Here is a 21,088-nt window from a genome sequence, read left to right on the forward strand (position 1 = left end):
ATATTTAGTCTATATATATTATTTTTTCTTATCTATCTATCTATCTATCTATCTAGCTATCTAGCTATCTAGCTATCTCTCTCTCTCTCTCTCTCTCTCTCTCTCTCTCTCTCTCTCTCTCTCCCTCTCTCTCTCTATCTATCTATCTATCTCTCTCTCTCTATTTATATGTGACACCAACATATATACAATATATATAGTCAATTAATGCACAAATCAGTGAAAATTCAATAATTTAACCTTAAAAGGTCATACAAGAGTCAAGGTCAATTTGAGTTTAATATACATGAAGGTCTTTTCCTTAAGAATGTTCTGTTATAATATGAAGTCAATAATATGAAGTCAATAAATTTACAGCCAGTTACAGTCAAAAAAAGAAGAAAATTTCAATAATTTGACTTTCAAAGTCGAGGTCATTTATGAGTGAAGGTCAAGGTCTGTCTGGTTAATTTCAAAGGCTATCATTGAAGATATTTTTTCAAGTTTGAAAACTATCCATTCAAAAATAACAAAGTTATAGCCAATAATAGCAAAACAACAAAATTTTGGGACAATTTGCCCCTTGAATGTAAAAGCATTATAATAAAGGTAAAGGTTAGTCGGTTACTAAAAAGGCCCTTTGTCCTAAGGGTTTGCGTGGAAAATGAGAAAGAAAAATCCCAACCAAGAATTTAAAAAAGTTATGATCCAGGTTCATGTTTGCGAACGGCAATGGCAACGGCAACGCAACGGACTATAACAATACCTCAGTAAGGCAATATCTTTCGCACAGTTAATCGTCTGTGAACAGGGCTGGGAATCTAAACTGCGTCGTATCCTACAAAATGTAAACAAACGCCGCCATCTTGGAACGAAAAACGTATGTTTTTGTTTATAACTCTTTTTGTTGGAAATGACTGAAAACCAGATATATGTATTAACACGCTACACAATTTTCCGCTTTGTTCGGTATATGTTGCTTGCACAACTATTTTGTAAAACAAAAGTTATAGCGAACTAACAACTCGAATCGGGGCAGATTAGTGTGGATACGACGCAGTTCATATTGCTTTATCTATCGATTTTTCCTTCAAATCAATTGTATACTCGTTTCAGAGTGCACTATAAACTTCAAAATATGATTTTGCATAATTTACTAAAATTTCATTAAAAAGAGATGTTTATTTTCTAAGAAAATAATGATTTTTACAAAATGATACGACGCAGTTGAAAATAAAATATGATACGACGCAGTTTTATTTTCACTGCAGGCTGCATATTGGTTCAGCTATTAAATTATGTGCTAGGTATGCTAATAACGTCCAACAACATTTCTTGTTTACAACTTAAATCAAAAGCAGAGGTCACTCATTGGTTCCACAAAAATGGAAAATGTAATAAAAATTCTATTAAGGCCTCATTTTTCGGTCGCATTTTTAGTTCCTGTCATAAGCATCTACAAATTCCGAAAAGCTGTATCAAATGCAAAATACATTTAAACACGTGATCGCACACCCATATGACAACGTGTTCTAGTGTTGCCTTAGCATGCTTATAAACATGTTCCCGTGAGTTCGAAAAATTACTTAATTCATTTACTGAATTTTGATACAAAATTCAATATTCCAGGGTAACCTCTGCTGGACCATGTATTAATCAGGAAGGGCCTTTGTTTTGGTTTGTTTTTTTTAATTTTTGTTTAAAGAATTTTGTAAAGGTCTCTTGCTATCTGGAGAGAAGTATGCACAAATTGCATGCCTATATACCTTTGTTACTTATAATTAGCAACAATTTCCGTCAATTCCGTTATTATGTCTTTTACATGTCGATTTTATTGTATTCATTTTGTATATAATCGATGAGAAAACAGATGAGCTTTATTATTTGAAACTGAACATTAAATTATTAAAAATTATATTATAAATGGTTTAAGCTACGATATATTTTCTGTATGCGTTCCGTTCAGTCATTTTAATGTTCAGCGCCACGGAACTTTACCCCGATTTTGTCGTATTGCATTTCTTTATCGCCGATGAGAACAGGTCTACGGAATGTATTTTCTATTTTTGCACTAAAGTATCATTCTTTTTCCATTAAAAAACTTTAAATTTTCAAAATCTAGTTAAAATGATAAAAACTACAAGAAGGTGTCCGTTTTGCAATGGTATTTCACGCTTTGCATCGATAAATTTGATACAGATGTATGCACGACAGGATGTTTCAATAGTATTGAAGAAGTTTTCACTTTATTGAAGAGAAAATTTAGGTTTAGATTATCGCATCGAATTTTCCACAGACTAGAGGACATGGCATCTAAAACATACCTAACTAAAGTTGTGATTTTTATTTGAAAAATGAATTGCCTGAGAAATCAAAACAAATTTTTCAGAAAATGACTTCAAAGAGGATTACCCCCTGTTTACATTGAAAATTTCTCTGCTATTTGAAACCGAAAGATCAAAAGTTAAAATAATCTTAGAGATTAAGTAAAATATTTCATTTCAATAAGAAAGTTAAATGTTATTGTCTTTATAATTAATTCAAAATATTTATAAAAAAAAAAAAAACTAAAAAATGCTTATTTGTACAACTGACGTTAAAAAATTGTTGAAGAAAAAAATCAGACAGGTGTTCGACCAAAGCCGAGCTGTTTACGTTTATTGAATTCAAATCACTTGAAACTGAACTGCTATGAATTCAAAACCCAAACCAGGGATTTTTGATTATTTCTGGGGAAATTTCTATCAAGCTATTTCAAAATGAAAAATTGTTCTCGACTTTGAACTTTTTGCCTGAAATAATGCAAAAAAGGGGGCCCCCTTTGGGTCTTCCCCCTAGTACAGCTAAGGGTGTAATGAAAGTTGAAAAAAAACCCTAAAAAAAAGTTTTTACCCCGAACATGCAGAACCCCAGTTAACTTAGACGTAGCTCCCCCAAAAAAAAATTCAGGTTTATAACCCCATAATTTTTTGCCAAAAAAAGGGGTAATATTAAACCTTTCAGGGAAAAATTAAAAATTATTTTCCAAAAAAATAACATGTTAACTGTAAAAGGGAGCTTTGCAATGTAAAATTTCAAATAAAAATTGTTTTATTGCATACAAAAATGTTTTTTCTAAATAACAAAAGCAACAGAACATCGTTTAACACCGCAAATAATCTGGATTTTTACCTAGCGCAAGTGATTATTCAATGAAATAGACATGTATTGCCAAAAATTATCCCTGTTGAAAAGACTGGCAAAAAAAATACAACTGCGTCGTATCATATTTTATTTTCAACTGCGTCGTATCATTCTGTAAAAATCATTATTTTCTTAGAAAAATAAACATATCTTTTTAATGAAATTTTAGTAAATGATACAAAATTAATATTTCGAAGGTAATGGTAAACTCTGAAATGAGTATATAATTGATTTAAAGCGGAAAAAACGATAAATAAAGCAATATGAACTGCGTCGTATCCACACATTTTCATAAAAATTCTGCTCCGATTCGAGTTGCAAGTTCGCTATAACTTTTGTTTTACAAAATAGGTTGTGCCAAGCAACAAATACCGAACGAAAGCGGAAAATGTAGTGTAGCGTGTTAATACATATATACTGGTTTTCAGTCATTTTGCAAAACAAAAAGATTGATAAAACAAAAACATACGTTTTTCGTTCCAAGATGCGGCATTTGTTTAGCATTTTGTAGGATAACGACGCAAGTTTTGATTCCCCAGCCCTGTATTTGAAAAACATGAGTTGATAAACAAAATTAGATATTTGCAAAAATAACATGTAAAATTTAAAAAGAAATAGTATTACATCTACAGTAACATTTCTGTGTAAAGTTAAAAAAAATTGTAACCCAAACAATTTATTTGAATTGACAATATCATGGACGATAAAGGTATTTTCTTTGTAAACATCGTTTATACGCGATGCACATATAAGATGTAATGATCATGTCAACGAACTAAACTACGCTAAGTGACCCAATGAAAATTGTTCATCATAAAAACATATACCATATTTTTATAACGTATCAAAATAAATATGAAAACCCATCTTTTTTTTAATTCATTGTGAAGGTAAAAACCGACATCCCTTTTTTTTGAGCTCTTTTTATCACCGCTTGATTTGATCTGAAATTTATTTTTTCCCAAATTGCAACCTTTAAGTCACGTGATAAGTGGTACCCGGTGCTGGAAGAAGAATGAAAAATAAGTTGGTGGCACCATCAACAACATTAAATTATTACTGTAGTGTCAATAGAACTTAGTAGGTGTAATGATTACTTATTTACTTGCAATAACAATCTTGTTTGACCCTTGCTTGTTTTACATTCCTTAACTTTGCTGTTTTAAGACTGATATAAATTATGGATTTGTTTGTTGTGCATGAATAGGTTTCATGGCACCACATCTAGTGTTGATTGTTTACCATTCCTACAACAAATGCATGGTTTACAAATGATTTGCAATGACAACAGAACTATCATAGAAATCTCTCGACTTCCGGTCCATTCTGACGTCGGAGAAAGTTTCGGATATGAACGTCATAATCCGGCTATCTATATGGTTTCTGACCATACTCTAATCATGAAGACACAAAACCAATCGCAACTACTCGGCCCTTTCCGTCAGTCTTCGGATGAGGACCTCGAACTCAATAGTATGAATATACAGAACGGATGCGGTATTTCGGTCTAACCTACGTTTAGAAACTAAACATGTAAACAAATAGTAATTTACAAGTTTATTTCCAATATATGTAGTAAAACTCCACCTAAGACAAGTGAATTCATAGGTTAAAAAGAAAACAATACATTATTTATATATTTATTAATATGGCTGTAGAAACCGAAAGTACAGAAAACCAATCTGTTGACATATAGTCGGATTTGTTTAAAATTAAACATTGATCAGAGGGCATATTTAAATTACAAATTGTTGTTAGACATATTTTCAAGCATAAGAGTACCGGAACAGACGTTAGATGTCAAATATATACATTCGTTTTACATTATCTCTGTTTCTATTTACATCTGAAACCACGTGGTAGAACTACTTTCAATCCGTATTGTTTCCGAATTTATTATAGATAATAGCCGAGGCAGTTCCGAATGACACAAAACAACCAGATTTTAACCAAAATTTGATTAGTTTTGCCTTATCACATTATTGTTTTAGATTTGACGGTTTGAAAACACAGGGCTGGGAATCAAAACTGCGTCGTATCCTACAAAATGTAAACAAACGCCGCCATCTTGGAGCGAAAAATATATGTTTTTGTATATAACTCTTTTTGTTGGAAATGACTGAAAACCAGATATATGTATTAACACGCTTCACTTTTTTTCCGCTTCGTTCGGTATATGTTGCTTGCACAACTATTTTGTAAAACAAAAGTTATAGCGAACTTGCAACTCGAAGCGGGGCAGAATTTTATGAAAATGGGCGGATACGACGCAGTTCATATTGCTTTATCTATCGTTTTTTCCTTCAAATCATTTATATACTCGTTTTCAGAGTTCACCATAAACTTCAAAACATAATTTTGCATCATTTACTAAACTTTCATTAAAAAGAGATGTTTATTTTCTAAGAAAATAATAATTTTTACGAAATGATACGACGCAGTTGAAAATAAAATATGATACGACGCAATTGAATTTTCTTTGCAGGCTGCATATTGGTTAAAGATATACTATGCTCAAATTTGATATCAGAAAAAGTTTGATAATTGCTCCACAGACTCTTTGTAAATATGAAAAAAAACTGTTATGACCTCACACAAAGTTAATATGTCATAATTAAAACTATACACACGTAGGTCGTCACAATATAAATATATAGTGTCGTTAAAAAATGGCAGTTTTTTTAAGGAAAGAGCAACTTTGCTTGTCCTGTAATAGAGAACGTGACTTCAAATATAGTTTATTAGTCATTTTTTATTTAAATTAGACATATTCAGTAAGACTTTAAATTTATTCGATTTAAATATTTTACCCAAATATGAGCATAGTATATCTAAATATACAAATGTATTTGTATTTAAATTATGTGCTAGGTATGCTAATAACGTCCAACAACATTTCTTGTTTACAACTTAAGTCAAAAGCAGAGGTCACTCATTGGTTCCATAAAAATGGAAATGTAATACAATTCTATAAAGGCTACATTTTTCGGTCGCATTGTAGTTCCTATAATAAGCATCTACAAATTCAGAAAAATTGTATCAAATGCAATAAACATTGAAACACATGATCACACACCAATATAACAACGTGTTCCAGTGTTGCCTTAGCATGCTTCTAAAATTGTTCCCGTGAGTTCGAAATGGGAGTTATTACTATTTTTGATACAAAATTCAATATTCCAGTGTAACCTCTCCTCGACCCTGTATTAATCAGCTATGACTTTAAAAAAATAAGAGAAAGAATTACAAATTTTGAAAAGGTCTCTCGCTATCGGGAGAGAGCTATGCGCAAATTGCATGCCTACCTTTGTTATTTGTGATTAGCAGTAATTTCCGTCAATTCCGTTATTACTTATGTCTTTTACGTGTCGATTTTATGGTATTTTTGATTTCATTTTCTTAATAATCGATGAGAAAAGATGAGCTTTATTATTTAAAGTTGAACATTAAATTTTTAAAATCATATTATAAATGGTTAAGCTACAATATATTTTTGCAAGTAGGTTATGCGTTCCGTTTAGTCATTTTATGTTCAGCGTTGCGGAACTTTACCGCTGATTTTGCCGTATTGCATTTCTTTATCGCCGATGAGGAAAGGTCTACGGAATGTATTTTCTATATTTGCACTTAAGTATCATTCTTCTCCATTAAAAAACTTTAAATTTTCAAAATCGAGTTACATATAATACAACTACAAATTATTTTGTAAAGAAGGTGTCCGTTTTGAAAAGGTATTTTACGCTGTGCACCGATAAATGTGATACAGGCAGACATGATCTTTCAACAGTATAGAAGAAGTTTTCACTATATTGAGCAGAAAATTTAGGTCAGATTATTGCATCGAATTTTCAACAGACTAGAGATATGGCATCTTAACAGACCTTCATACTAAAGTGTGATTTTTATTTTGATTATGAATTGCCTGAAAACTTAAACAAAAGTTTTCAGAAAATGACTTCACAGATGATTACCCCCTGTTTACAATGAAAATTTCTCTGCTAGTGTTACCGAAATAAGAAATTTAAATGTTATTCTCTTTATAATTAGTTCAAATATTTATAATCTTAAAACTTCACGCCAGAATTTAATAAAAAGCTGTTTATTAGTACAGCTGATGTTAACAAATTTTGTTTTAAAAAAAATCATACAGGTGTGTTCCACCGAGGCCGAGCTCTTTATGTTCACTGAATTCAAATCACTTGAACTGAAATGCTATGAATTCGAAAACCTCCAGGGACTTTTAATTCTTTAGTGTGGAAAACCTATCAAGCTAGTTTCAAAATGTCGATGGTTCACTGCAGGTGCAACATTTTGCCTGATATAATGCCCAAAAGCGCACCTGAGGTCCTCGCCCCTAGTACAGCTAATGTTTAGGGTGAAAGTTTGGTTTGAAAACAAACCACAAAAAAAACAGTCATTATCCAGAACATGCAGAACCACAGTTAACTTAGAGCGTAGCAAGCCAAAATGAGTTCAAGTCAATAGATTTCTACATTTGTTTTTGCGAGAAAAAAATCGGGGTAATATTGAACATACAGGATAATATAAGAACTTATTTAAGATATTATGATCAATTAAGTAACATGTTCATGTTAAACGGAAAAGAAGCTTCTGCAATGTAAACTTTCAAATGAAATGTTATACTAGTATTGGACATGACACAATGTATTCTAAATAATCAAAAGCAACAGAACATCGCTATACACCGCAAATGATCTGGTTTTTTTTATCTAGCGCAAGTGATTATTCCATAAAATAGAAATATATTGCCAAAATTATCCCTGTTGAAAAGACTTCCAAAAATACAACTGCGTCGTATCATACTAGTATTTTATTTTCAACTGCGTCGTATCATTTCGTAAAAATCATTATTTTCTGAGAAAATAAACATATCTTTTTTATGAAATTTTAGTAAATGATGCAAAATTATATTTCGAAGTTTATGGTGAACTCTAAAAGAAATATATAATTGATTTGAAGGAAAAAACGAAAGATAAAGCAATATGAACTGCGTCGTATCCACACATTTTCACAAAAATTCTGCCCCACTTCGAGTTGCAAGTTCGCTATAACTTTTGTTTTAAAGAAATAGTTGTGCAAGCAACATATACCGAACGAAGCGGAAAACAGTGTAGCGTGTTAATACATATATCTGGTTTTCAGTCATTTCCAACAAAAAGAGTTACAAACAAAGACATACGTTTTTCAATCCAAGATGGCGGCGTTTGTTTACATTTTGTAGGATACGACGCAGTTTTGATTCCCAGCCCTGAAACATATGGTACAAACTTTTTCCAGTTTCACAAAACAAATGGAAAGTTTACTGAACCGGTCTGAAAATCAGCTCAGTTTGTTGTATGTTATAAAACAACGAATAATTAGGGGTGAAAACGGCATATGTACACCGCAGCCCTTGTGGAATCAGAAATTAAACTTACTACCGAGAGATGGGACGCTGCAGGTCTCCGAGTCGTCACAGGGGCGCTGACTTTGCCTGCTGGCTTTGAGTACTGCTTTTTTCATGATTACATTTCGACTTTGGCGTCCGTAATGTGAATGAAATAACCTTGATTGACACAAAACGCTGTAAAATGATGATGAAAACCTGGAAACAAAAAGATCCCTCGGAAGCATTAATCACAACAAAATTACAAGAGAATTGCAGACTCGGTTTGATTGTGTCTGTACATGAGGGATAATGAATACGTGCAACATCCTTCACGCCCCATTGCACCGGCTTGAGCGGTACTCAATTTCTGAACACTAAATAGTGCTGGCATCAATGATCCCGAAGGACCAGAAAAATAGAACAACACGAAATTTCGACCGTTACATAGAAAATCTAGCGTCATTTTTCTCTTTCTGTTTTATTTTTAACTTTTCGCACCTACGTCCGCTATAATTTATCCAAAAAAAAATTCAAAAGTATACAAAATAATGAAAAATAAATTAAAAAGCTAAAAAATATAAAATATCAAAATATTGAACTTTAAATATTTGTAATGGCAGAGATCTCTGTGAGTGAGACTAAAAAAAGGATTGGAGCACAACACTTAATACCGTATTCCGGTATATACCGGACAAGGCGCTTGAATGATAAAATTCTAAAATTTTGCTTTTTCACCCAACGGAATGAACTTTAAAACGTCTAATTCATCTTTTCACACCGATTTATGTCTGATAATGAATAAAAAATGTAAAAATCGGCGAAAAAAACGATATTTGTCTATTTTGTGATCATGATTACAGGTACTGCTCCAATCCTGTATTCTTCTGTACTGACAAGTACAAATGTTGCTGCAATGCAGCAATTGAGAAGCTCCGAGCAAAAAAATGTGCTCATTACAGATACCTTACCAAATTATTCCTACGCACAGGTCATGTTGTATTCAGATTTAGTACTCTTGTACATTTTTTCGGAATGTTTTGAAAATCATTTTTTGCATCATTATACTTCTCGTATACATGTATTGTCCATAAGAGAAAGGCCAGATACTAAATTTAAAAAAATGTGCTTTTACTGATGCCTACCTGGTACGGAAATTAATTTCATTGAATACAAACACGACTTACAAGAATTGTAAATGTATTGTGACATGACTGTAGTGCAACAGTGTTCTGTTTGTGTCACTACTGTAGTCAGTAACATTAGATAATAAAAATATCAAAGCATGTACATTTTCTTTGAACCTATAATCCTACTCATTTTCTACAAATTTGAACAGCTAATGATGGTAAGAAATATAAAAATCCATATTTTATTAAGCCAAAACACAAACTTTCAGTGGGTCGCGCGCCAGTCCACTTTTAGACTAATGAGTAAAGAAATGTTGGCCAGATATGCCATCCTAACTACAGTACTACTTTTCAAATTTCACAGTATTGTAGCTATTATAAATGTTTACTTTAATTTTTTTTTTGAATTCGCTGTTCACAAAACAATAAATGAATTTTCGTTAAGATCTTCTAGTTATTTATAGCTTTCGAATTCCTGTACAGCAATACTGCTCTCCGGTTCTTATTCACTATTATGACATGCGGCGACTCATATATGATTTTACATAATAGAAATCGAAAGGAGTTCGTGAATCCGAATTTATTTTTAGCTGTAAATCGAAGGGATTAATTGTTAAAAACCGGGCCCATGGACAAAAATAAAATAGTAAACATGTGGGAGCGGAGCAATAAAGGGGGATCACTGCGTATGAGATTGGCGTCTGTCAGCATTAGTCTGAATTATGTAGACGCTCATTAAAAGCGCTCTGATATCTATATTTAGCTCAAAGGGATTTCAAAATGGCGGCGCCCAGTTAGCTAAGGATTTTTTCACAGCTCATTTGGTATATGATATATATTTTTTGAAATTTGAATTGATAAGCGTCATACATGTTATCTAAGAGCGCTACAGCTCTCGCGGGGCCTTCGGCCCCGCTCGGACTTTCCGCGTATTAGTACATAACTTGGTCAGGCATGGAACAGCCGCACGACCAATTTAATTTAGCGCAGCCGCGCGACCAATTTTATTTTGTTAATACGTACTAATAAATTTTTCCGGCCTAGTGTTTTAAATTATTTTTTATAAACAGTCGACTTACTAGACAGATTGATAGTTTGCCGATTTACCGAAGAAAATGTGTTACGATTCATTTGAAATATTACAATCCTATTGGACAAAAAATAATTTCAAGCACTAATTATTGTTCAATAGGGAACAGTGCTGGTCGTGTTGGAATATAGTACAATTCTTTCCAAAAATGCTTGGAATCGCCGTTCAGCCATGAATATAGCAATGATGTTTCATTGCTTGCCTAATTCCTTTATTGTATGTGGTCAACACATATGATAAAACAAACAAAAATACATGATTTACTCTACCATTCCGTTCTAGTCAAATTATTTTGACGCACTAAGCTAATAGCTTTACAACCTGAATTGCAATAAAACCGGAATTGTAATAAAATTATTACAAAACTGGTTAGGATGCAAAACTATCCTCACATTTAGGTTGTCAACCTGCATTGTAATAACTTTTTGGCAGTTCAACCAGTTTTGTAATAAAATTGTTACACTTAACTTTTACTGTTACTCCTACATTTTCATTTATATCAAACAATCAACATTTCTTATAACTGATGTTTAACGTTATTTCTTTATTAGTAGTTGTTTTTTTCATCGGTTCTTTCTTTTTTGTTGTTGTTGTAAAAAAGTTATTTTAGAAAAAGACAACTTTCAGAAAGTTTATTACATTTTCAGTTTTATTACATTTCATGTTGTCAACTCAATTGTAACTTTTCGGCAGTTCAACCGGTTTTGTAATAACTTTTATATACACCAAGCAAGCAAAATTTCTTTACTGCTATTATATCGTTAGTAAAGATGATCTTCAAAATATATATTATTTGATGGTTGTACAGAATAGAAAATGAAAATGCTACGTATCAGATAGTTTGATACTTTTCACGATGTCATTACACTTCAGATTGTTTATTTAAGATACTATATGGACAATTCTTCTGGAATTGTATTAAGGTTGTTACATTTGAATATACGTCATCCTTCATTTATTTATTCATATTATCAATAAATTAACATTAATGTGACCTTAAAAATCAATTTATGCATGGCATCGTAGGAATAAAAGGTGCATATTTTGACGCATAGAATGTATCGCATGTTAAGTACTTTAAAGATTGCATGTTGTCATCAAATTTGAAATGTATTTTCTTTTAGTTTTAATTCGCTTCCATGTAAGTTTTATAAAAATTCCGATGTCGAGTTCAAATTCGCATGTATGTGAAAGAGACTTTTCTTACCACATTTTCTTGAATTTTGACCGTTTATTACATTTTCGGGTTTTATTACAATTCAGGTTGACAACCTAAATGTAATATTATTTTTGCATCCTAACCAGTTTTGTTATAATTTTATTACAATTCCTGTTTTATTACAATTCAGGTTGTAACATATGTTAGATTCTGAGATATTTTTGTTCTGGGTCAAATCTTGGAAAGATTGCCCATTAGAAAATATCACAATAACTAAACGCATTACAATTAGTTTGACTACATGCGCTACTGATTTATGCATTCAATAAAATGGAATTTACTTACTGCTTTGATTTGAAACGGACTAAAACTGACCTGCTATATTATAGGTAGAATGCAATAGAGTCTCTCATAGAAGTAAACTCGACCGGAAGAAAGCATTTAATAAGATTTTTGTCTTTAAGCGCATGTTACGGAAAGAAAAAAAAACTCTTATTTAAACTACATTTTCTAGTAGCAAAAATATTGCAAGAGCCTAGTACTGAGCACAGACGCTTGGGGGTCAGATCCTGCCCCCAACGTGATACGCCCCTGTAAACACTCTATCAAAACTATTTTAATATTTAAACACGAATGGGACATCTATTACAACGATAAAAATGGTTTTCAAACACTTTTTACATATAAAATGAAAAAGGCAAAGCCTCAAAGCGAGCTCGAGTTTCTTTTACCGTAAAATAGTTTAAAATAATCGTTCATTTTTATTTTACATTTTCCGTTTTAAAATTGCCATTCGGTATTTTATACACTGCTTCCGTTTATTCTGGTCCCCCTTTCTATTATGGTTCCCATATAAGTGCGCAGGACACCAGTCTACGCTTCCGTTTTCAATCAGAGTACATCGGCTCTTATCGTTATCTTGTAATTCGAAAAGTTGCGATGTGTCAATTTGGTGCTTTGGACGAAAGTTTTCAAAATCATCATCTACAATGAGGCCATACCACGTGACTTTTCGGGGACGGAACACGCCGATTTTTCACCCGATTCAGGTATGTTTTTTATTCACAACTTATTTATTACTCAACCGATTTTGATCAGATAAGGCGCAGAGTGACATCAGGAATCCCTCAGGGCTCAGTACTTGGACCTGTACATGAATGATATGCCTGACAGCCTTGAATCATATTGTAAGCTTTTTGCTGATGACAGTAAGATTTACTTACCAATTAGTTCGCCAAATGACCAGCAAGTAATTCAAAAAGACTTGCTGAAATAATGTGACTGGAGTGACAAGTGGCTGTTACAGTTTTCCGTGCCAAAATGTAAATTTATACAGTATGGAAATGTTAAACATAAATATGTATATCACATGAGAGACAGTAAAAAACAAACTATTGAAATTCCAATATGCACAGAAGAAAAAGACCTCGGAATCACTTTTGAAAGTTCGTTAAAGTTTAATAAACATGTTGCAAGTGTGGTAAATAGATGTAACAGACTCATTGGTTTGATTAAGAGATCTTTTCAATTTATGAATAAGAAACTTTTTATAACACTGTACAAAAGTTTAGTACGATCCATCATTGACTACGGGTGCATTGTTTGGTTCCCAAGTACGAAGAAAAATAGCCAACTCATTGAGAATATTCAGAGACGTGCAACTCGTATAGTTCCAGAGTTGAAAGGACTTTCTTATTCTGAAAGACTGAAAGAACTTAATCTCCCAACGATGCTGTATAGGAGAAAACGTTACGATATGATTGAGTTGTATAAACTTATTAAGGGTCTAGAAGATTTTGACTGTGAAAAGTTACTCTCGTTCAATGACAGTCCCACTCGGGGGCACATATATCGCCTCATCAAACCCCGCTGTGTAAAATCTATACGCTTAAATGCTTTTCCTGCTCGTGCAATCGACAAATGGAATGACCTGGACGAAACGATAGTTTGTAGCAATAGTGTTAACTCTAACTCATTCAAGTGTAAATTGGATAAAGCATGGCAGAATCAAAGGTATGACCTGGAAGATATATATTCCTAGACGCGTACTTTTCCGCGTGATTTTTTTCAACCGGAAGCGGAACACCAAATGTAAACATGAAATCGAGGGAGTCAACAAGCACAGAAGTGCTTACAATACTCCAAGGAAACAGTAAACAGTAAACAGTACCCGTAACTATATCAGCTATCCACGGTATATAAAAATTCTGAAAACCCCTGAATGGTTTTTGAGAACATTCGAGTACAGTTTTCTTTTCATAGCCTGGGCCGAGGGGAACGGTACACACTCATTTGTCATAACAAGCAATTTCTAGCAAGTCATATGTTTTTTGACACTATTTCATAGAAAAATACATGTTAAATCTGATATATTTACTATGTCCAATGTATCGAGTCAATGCAGTGATGTTTTAGCATATTTTCATAAAGTGATGTTGAAATGGTACGGAACATACTGTTATTTCAAAAGATACGGTACACACACAATTTCTGTCTTTGTAATAATTCTAATATAAAATATATTATAATTAAATTGCAATTATAATGTGAGTGATTTTTTCATAGTTATACATTTTATTAATTTAAACGAGAACCCAGTGACCTGTTTTGCAGTGTATCATAATACTTACTTTTAATGTTTGTATGTATTTGTGCACGATATTTCAAGAGATCACGCTTAACATTTACAACCTCCATGTAATTGTCCTATTTAAAAATCACCTAGTGTATGTTAAACACTTCGATCTTCACAGAATCAGGAAGTTGCGCTCTATAGAAAGAAAATGTTGTTACATAATGCTGTGTTTATTGTTGTTTATTGTTGTTTTTTTTATTTCTTTTAGTTTAAGTGAAGTTAGATATGTCTTTTTGCTTTTATCCTGAAAAATAAAACAAGGTCATGACCTAAATCGATGAAAAGTATCATTACTTTTGATAACAATTTATATATATTTATATTTTGTTAATAATAAGCAAGTCATTAGGTACAATTTTGCAATATCATGGTCATGTTTAATTAAATCAAATCACAGAGGGCGCTGACTTTGTTTGGGTCTCAGAATGTCAGACAGGTGAAGGCTGTGAGATTGTAAACCAATTTGTTTTTGTATAGTGCCACCAATGTTGTTTCTAGTGTCATTACTGTAGTAAATTGGCTATAAGGCTTATTGCAACACTGATATGTAATTCATTTTTTATTTGCATAAACAATTAAAAACAAAAACAAAAAAAACATGAGTTGCATTAACTTGGATTTGAACTCAGGACATCTCTCTTCCTTAACGAGCGTGTAACCCCTCGAACACGGGGAAGTTATAAGATACAGCCTGAGGAAAAACCATATCCTTCTAAATTAGGGTTTGTAACCCTTATTAATTTCGTTTGACACTGATGTAAATAATCATGGAGCTTAATATTACATGTATATCTGTAAAGAATTACACAATATTTGAAATCTTTGACCAATCGGGAACTACTTTTTCTTCTCCCGAGAAGGCTTGAGAATTAATGCGCCCGTCATTTGACAATTTTAACACAGTGATCCCCCCTTATTTTTTCAGCGTTAGAGTACATATAAAGGTAAGTAACCGCTTCCAGGGGTTCGGACTACTTTCTTATTTTGCAAATAAGCATATCAGAGCCTGAAATTTCGCTACCATTATTTGTTTGGTCTGACGACCCAAACAAATAAAAATGTAGTCGCCATTGCTTAAATTTTTAATGTTTAAAGACATGAAGCTTTAAAAATAACTTTTAATTCATGTAATTAGGTCATTTTTGGTTTGGTTTCACGGCTAATAAAAGTGACATTATTATGTGGCGACTTTCGAGTTTTACAAGTGCCCCTTTGGGTATAAATAAAGGAACGAACGGGCACCTGAGTAAAACGACCGACATTCTGTACGGTAGTAAGAAAACTTTCTCACATAAAAAATCGAAACATCGAAGTCACCTGTGGTCTCGTACCTACTTCATGTAGTATATAAAACAGAACGCAGCCTCCAAAATCCGTAGCATTTGATTGACAAAATGGGTATTATTAAAATATCATTTTATTTTTAAACAAACACGCAAGCACACATATCCTTGAACTCAAGTGTTAAATGCATCTTGAAATGAAAGTCCAAGATAGGCATAATTTTACCAAATTTCCTAACATGTATATCCTTACATGTATATGTAACAAGGTTACCTTGTATAAACTACGTTACGATATATAACAGAATAGAAAAATACAGAATCCCTAAAGAAAGCCCAACACGACAAAATTGAAAATGTTGCAGGCTCGGTTTGATTGAGCCTGTTCATGAACAGGCCTTGTTCCCATATGGGTTCTTCAAATTATCAAATTATTAACTTTGATTGCACGTAAAACTGCGAAATAAATTTGTCCATATGTAGATAATTTAGATACATATGCAGTTAGTTTGGGACCCTGGCAGATGATTCATACCAAATATCATGTGGCCGAAAAAAACTTTAAACTTTCCGTGTTTTAAAAAAAAACCACTTACATCAAAACCAGCGTTTTTTCTCCAAATCAACATCTTGCAAGGAACATATATTTCTAACGTACTCCTAACTTCTTGTTTGTTTATATATTCATACTACGTTTAGACAGTCATTTACAAACAAATGAAATGAAATAATAATCGCACATAACAGATGTCCATGAATTTCACAAAACGTTTTATAATCCAAAAGAATATACCTAATTGTTTCAAATGAAAATCAAAACAAAACAAAATTTTAAATGTCTTCCGTATCCCTCCCTAAAATTTTAACATTTTATAGCCAAATATTCATTTCTCAACATATAAAATCGAATTTTGCGCAACGTACTCTCAAAATGTTCTTTTATTTTTTTGAATAATCCTGTTTACATCAAACTGTAGGCATAATGATACTTTGCAAAACAGTTCCCAGGGTTCTCGTTTAAATTAATAAAATGTATAACTATGAAAAAAATCACTCACATTATAATTCAAATTAAATTTTTTATATAAGTTATTTTAGAATTGTTTCAAAGACAGAAATTGTGTGTGTACCGTATCTTTTGAAATAACAGTGTGTTCCGTATCATTTCAACATCACTTTATGAAAATATGCTTAAACATCACTGCATTCACTCGATACATTGGACATAGTAAATATATCAGATTTAACATGTATTTTTCTATGAAATAGTGTCAAAAAACATTTTAAACGCTTTTCAATTTTGGGTCATTTTTCACTATTATAATAATTATTCTAGAAAAACGGAACGAGCTAATGATCTAAAATTTTGCACATAAGTTATTAGTAAAGATCTACATCAAAAGGAGTAATAATCTCAGAAAATTATTTCCAGTCCCGTCATGTCAAAAAACCTCAGTGGAGTCCCTTTAAAATATTTTTGATATAGTGTTTACAGGGGCGTATCAAGATGGGGAGGGGGCAGGATCTGACCCCAAGCGTCTGTGGTACTGAGTTCGTACATTGATAATGGTATTTTTTCTGTTGTACGAATAAGTAACCAGGCAAATATGGCGGTTGGGCGAGTCCATTTACGCATCCCTTATTGAAGATTTTTACTATCATGTGATCATTGATTGGCTTAAAGCAGGCGGTGTACAAGTAGAACTGTTTAAATCTGTTAAATGTATATATAAACGGCGATAATGATTATGATGTAAAGCATTTTTGCTGACATAATCTATATAGCCATCTGATATAACTGTTATCGCAAAATCACGTGTATATATAGGTACGAACAAATTGATAACAAGTACTATATTAGGAAGTAATACATATCATTGCTAAGAGTTAAAAATTAAATTGATGCTAAAATAATACAATATCATTTAATGAATGGCGCTCTACAGTGCATCAAATAGAAGCTAACACCTAAAATCATTAGAACGAACCAGTCTATGCACATGCTCCGCTTCAAAATACGACTTAACTAAAAAAAATAATACCGAATCGGAAAATATCATTTACGTTATATAACACTACGAGCATTGGTTCATTCCGTTTTAATCCTTTAAACTGTAGTAATCGATTATTGTTTTCTGTAGCGTTTTACTATATCATGTAAAAATTAGTGACAGTGAATATTATAGCGCACCGTAATATGACCGAGTGAACTGTCTGCCCCTTTAACTTTTGAACCGGTATGACTAAATTATGCAACGGAGATTTTTTGGTGCAAATGGCACACAGTTTTCTGAAGTTTGATTTTCTTGAAATATTGTGGTTGGGGGCATGCAGCTTTATAAAGCTTTAATGTTTATTCCTATCAAATTATATAAAAATTTTTTTATGTAAATCCGGGACTTAAATTTGTTTGAATAACATCCTTACGCCCGTTTTGGAAAATCTCTGTTGCAGAGGAAATGTTTCCATAAACATACCGCAACATTAATCGAAAATTTGATTATTGAATTTTACAAGAAACTTTTATTTCGATACAACTTTTACTATATACTGTATCATTTATTTTAAATTTAGTTTGATAACAGAACATAGATTGTTCCTTTTGAAAAAAAAATATCTCTGATGCGCCAAGAAAATGTTCATTTCTCCGGCAAATAATCTTTTAAAACAAAACATTAAAAAATGAAGTGTGAAACAAACTTTCATTATGATACTACGTTAATCAATATATATAATGAAATCTATTTTGTTAAAATATTTTCGAATTAATATATATTAATATATAAAATAAAATCTATTTTGTTAAAATATTTTCGAATTAAACAAATCTTCCACAGCTGAAAAAAGACCTCTCGCATGCTTCTTTTTAAACTTGTATAAAAAATGCACTTACAGTTTTATTTTTTCGGCTTACGTGTCCATTTCCTCTATAAAACGCCCCATCACGGGATCCTACTTTTCATTTCAAAATTTCAACAAACAGAAAGTATGCCCAAACATTCGACAATATGGTGGCTGATTTGTGCCATTCGTGTTTTCGCCACGCTACCCATCCAAGCGAAAAGTCGAGACACGTTAAAATGTCAGGGTGCGAAACGGAAACAAGCTAATTTATGTTCTATTTACCTTTATATGGAAGGCAAAGTCGACAGTATATCATGTTTATATGAACAGCAAGACGCATTTTAAATGCTTTTTGTCATTGCTGCTGTACTTAAAGTATCGTCACTATGTGGGTTCACCTTGACTTTATGTGTGTGTATAAGTTAAACTTCTTAGATCTCGCTCCGCGACTCCGCGGGGCGATGTTTCTTTTATTAAAATTCGCCCGCGCCCCAACTAATTAGCGTGTTTTCGCACCGTGCCCCGCCATTTAAGGTAGAACATGACATTGAGAACTTTCGTGAAGCGTCTTGAAAATTGGCATGCAGAAAGAAGACCATATTTCTGATTAGATTCCATTGGATTTAGTCCAATAGTTTGATCCAATTTTTGTACACACGCGTCAAAGTTGACCATCAAAGCCCGTTTTTATTTGTTTGGGTCGTCAGACCAAACAAATAATGGTAGCGAAATTTCAGAGTCTAATGTTGCTAATTGCAAATGCCGAAAGTAGTCCAATTTTTTGGAGCGGTTACTTCCCTTTTGTATGTACACTATTGCCGAAAAATTCAGGGGAGATCACTGCGTAAAGATGGTCAAAGACAGGCGCATCAATTTTCAAGCAAAGTAATTCCCGAATGGTCAAAGATTTCTAATATTGTTTTATTGTATTTTCTGATCGAAAATAACTAAATACAAAGCGGACATTCAATCTCTGACACAGAAGTTTACTACAAACCTAACAACAAGTAGTTCTCAAAACAGCTAAAAACTAGCGATTTAAAAGAAAGAAATATTTTATTTTGTTACAAGTATCCAACAAATTACAACGCATTTAAAGTTAAACAATAGCGTTGGCTTATAGAATTGTCAATAAATGCACAATCACAAATTACGCGGATGAATATGATTTTATCAATGAAAAATACTATTTTTAGCCATGTTGATTACCGAATACTACACAAACCGAGTAGTGGAATATATAGATTCTACATGCCGGACCGTTTGGGCGAGAGGATTTTTGCTAAAATATCTACTTCAATTATAAACAACAGGTTTAGCCTAAACAAAATACCTCGAAATTAATAAGGATTACAAACCCGAACTGCAATGGAAGTTCCAAATTTAGAATGATTTGATATTATTCAGACACACTGTGTATAACTTTTTCCGTGGTACAAGGGTAACGCGCTCGCCTCGTGAGTGAGAGGTCTCGAGTTCGTATCCAAGTCGAGAAAACTTTTTTTTTTGTTAAATTCTTTTTTTTAAGTGTTTTTGTTAAGGAAGTAGCCATGATATACAAAGATAAAGTGTGGCTGTCGTAAAAAAAAGGACATAAATGATTTTTTGATGCAACTCTAGTTATGCAGAATTACGGATGTATCAAACTCTGGTGCCTTACAAAAGGAATTATAATACATAAAAATAAACTTATACAGGAAAATGCATACAGATATACAGTACGATTGCAAAGATCAGAAAATACCACAGAACTTGCAGCCGTTTGATTCTTTATAAATATACATGCTTATAGTAAGCTCCAGGATTATTTACATCTGTGTTAAACAACAGTTAAAGTCGTTACAAGCCCTAATTTAGAATAATATGGTTTTCTTCAGACCGTTCACATATAAATTCACCGTGGCTGAAGGGTTTTCGGGCTCGCTTAGGAAGCGAGAGGTCTGGAGTTCAAATCCCAGTAAAGGTTACTCATTTTTTTAAATTGTTAAAGTCAAATAAACATTGGATTGAATATCAGTGTTGCAATTAGTCTAATAGCCAATTTACTACAATTAAAACGCTGGAAAGCATTGGTGGCACTAAACATGTAATCTCACAACCTGCACCTTTCTTACATTCTGAGACCCAAACAAATTCAGCGCCTTCTGTGCTTTGATTGAACATGACGTCGTTGCGTATCCTTGGCAATTGTACGGGTATAACAACGCCATAGACAAAGTATCTACAGCATTCGACGGGAATTATTTTTCCTTTAAGCATTGTTCGGCTTTAAAGCGGCTTATTAAAAGAATTCGTGAAATATTTTTTCTTCTTTTTTCTTCTTTTAACATCTTTTAAAATGATATTCAGTCTAAATGACTAAAAAATTTGGGGGTCACCTACTCAAATGTTTTGGTACA

Source organism: Ruditapes philippinarum, unplaced genomic scaffold, assembly GCF_026571515.1.
Source record: "Ruditapes philippinarum isolate M1 unplaced genomic scaffold, ASM2657151v2 ctg1650_1_1_1_1, whole genome shotgun sequence".
NCBI lineage: Eukaryota > Metazoa > Mollusca > Bivalvia > Venerida > Veneridae > Ruditapes > Ruditapes philippinarum.